We start from the raw sequence: 2641 nt of genomic DNA, 5'->3' as shown, positions 1-2641 counted from the left end.
GGCCGTGCGGGCCTCCCCCGGCGGCCAGCTGAGCACAGCTGCCTAGGCGCTGGGCCCGGGGGACAAAACCTCTCAGAGCAAACGGGCGACAGCGCCTCCTCCGTTCCAGTGTCAGATTCTCTCCACGTCTTCAACCCGAGGCCCAGCACTCAACCAAGAATAACCCCGTCCCCCAGGAGACAAGACCGTGCGCTCGAAAACCAGGAGAAGCAGGAAACTGAAGACAGAACCTCAGGGAACCCAGAAAGCAGAACTGCCAGACGCAGGCGCGAGGACAGGTAAGGGGACCACGGGACTCTGAGGAACAGGCTCCCGGGGCCGTGCCCTCTTCGCTTTGGAGGTAAACGTTGCGTTTGGTGATACTAGACCAGCCGTGGGCAAACTACGGCCCGCGGGCTTTGAAATGAATAAAACTAAAAAAAAAAAAAAAAGACCGTACCCTTTTATGTAATGATGTTTACTTTGAATTTATATTAGTTCACACAAACACTCCATCCATGCTTTTGTTCCGGCCCTCCGGTCCAGTTTAAGAACCCATTGTGGCCCTCGAGTCAAAAAGTTTGCCCACCCTGTATTAGACCCAAGCACCCTGTTTAATACACGCGAGAAAGGTCAGGATATGACACTGTCGCTGATCTCACGTTTAAATGTAACTTCGAGCGAAACAGAGTGGAAAGCCCGGCCGGCGTGGCTCCGTGGTTGAGCATCGACCCCTGAACCAGGAGGTCACCCTTCGATTCCCCGTCAGGGCACAGGCCCGGGTTGTGGGCTCAATCCCCCAGTGGGGGGCGTGCGGGAGGCAGCTGATGGATGTTTCTCCCTCTCCCTCTCCCTCTCCCTCTCCCTTCCTCTCTGAGATCAACACATCCTTTAAAAAAAAAAAAAGGATCGAGTAAAAAAAACAGAAACAAAAATGACTCCTCAGAGGTGACGGTTGTCAGGGATGGTTAGCTTTCTTTTCGACAGAAACGGTCTCCGTCGGGGTGTGAGCCCCTGCAGAGCCCTGTGCAGGGATTCTAGAACCTCAAACTATCGCTGCCCACGTCCCCGTGGAGCAGAGACACACCCGCCGCTGTCGTGACCTCGTGTCAAGAGGATCCCATAAACTCACAGAACAGAAGAAAAGCAAGCCTCAAGCCACCGATCCCTCCTCACACGACCCACAGCGAAACGTACGGGCGCCGGGGCGCTGAGGGGAAAGGGGCAGAGAAGACGCATCGTGCAGACGCTGAGCGGAACCCCGCACCGCGACAGCACCAGGAGACCAAGCCGACTGCGAGGCAGAATGAATTCCCAGAGATGAGGACGTTCAAAATGCCACCAGGCCCTTTTCCAGGGAGACCACTCTGAGCTTGCACAACCCGATGACACAGCCCCCACATCTACAGAGCGAAACGGCCAGAGCCCATCATCAAGATCACAGGCTTAAAAATATATATTTCTTCTTTATTGATGTCAGAGAGGAAGGGAGAGGGAGAGAGATAGAAACATCAATGATGAGAGAGGATCATGGATCGGCTGCCTCCTGCACGCCCCACACTGGGGATTAAGCCCGCAACCTGGGCCTGTGCCCTGACCTCCTGGTACATAGGCTGACACTCAACCATTGAGCCACACCAGCTGGGCGAGATTGGGGGATTTTAACTCTCCTCCCTCTCTGACTGAGGGGACAGCCTCCCACCACAACGCCACGGATGACCGGGCGGGTGCGAGTGCCCGCGGGGAGCGCACCTGCCAGGCACATTCCTCTCGGCCATCGCGCACAGGATGCTGACTGGCGTGGGCGGCAGAGCAAGCCCGGACCATTCCCAAGGTCTGCGTCCTGCAGGGCCCTTCGCTGCCTGCGCGGATGTGGGAACGTTATCAAAGCGACTCCCGGGAAAACGCCGCCTGCTGCCAATTCAGAATCTCACCCCTCGGTGCCCTGATCGGATCGGATCGGATCGGATCCAAGAAGTCGCGACGGAAGCAGAAAGCAGTTAGCTGGTCGTAAGGATAATACAACCAGGAACGCATCGTGGTTTCCCGTCTCCGGGACAGCCGGCTAACGATCACTGTCACCTTTTCATACGCTGTTTCCTTTTCGCCCACAGACATGGAGCCACCGCGTTCATTTCCCTTGCTCCCTCCTCGCTGTTTTTTTTTTAAATATGTTTTTATTGACTTTAGAGAGAGCAGAAGGGAGAGGAACACAGAGACAGAAACTCGGATGAGAGGGAAACACGGAGGGCCGCCTCCTGCACGCCCCCTCCTGGAGATCCAGCCCGCAGCGGGACAGGTGCCCTTGACCGGAATCGACCCAGGGAACTCCTGGTTCACGGGGTGACGCGCAACCACGGAGCCACACCGGCCCGGCTCCCGTCACTGTTTTTGCCAACAAAACCCGAAGCCCGCGGAGCAACAATAGAAATGACATGTGTCCGCACACAAAGGAGACGCCGGTGGGCGGGTCGGCCTGCTCGCACCTCACACCTGTCTCAGACTCAGAGGCGTCGCCAGCAGCCCGGTTATCCCACTGACAATGCAGGTGGGTTCTGGCGCCCGGAAGCCATTACCCAATTGCTGGGGCTGCCCGAGGACTGACGGTGCCGCTGACCGACCTGTGGGAGGCCCCAGAACCCGACGCTGCTGCCGGGGCCTG

The 2641-nt window shown here is 57.3% G+C and overlaps 1 protein-coding gene across 1 annotated transcript in view; it reads right to left on the bottom strand.

The window, feature by feature from the left end:
• CELSR1 (cadherin, EGF LAG seven-pass G-type receptor 1) overlaps positions 1-2641 on the bottom strand; it is a 109059-nt gene that overhangs the window by 23756 nt on the left and 82662 nt on the right. The gene's annotated exons all lie outside the window — the stretch shown is intronic.

This window comes from Myotis brandtii, unplaced genomic scaffold (assembly GCF_000412655.1).
Source record: "Myotis brandtii unplaced genomic scaffold, ASM41265v1 scaffold952, whole genome shotgun sequence".
Classification (NCBI taxonomy): domain Eukaryota; kingdom Metazoa; phylum Chordata; class Mammalia; order Chiroptera; family Vespertilionidae; genus Myotis; species Myotis brandtii.
This window is presented reverse-complemented; position numbering and strand designations above follow the sequence as displayed.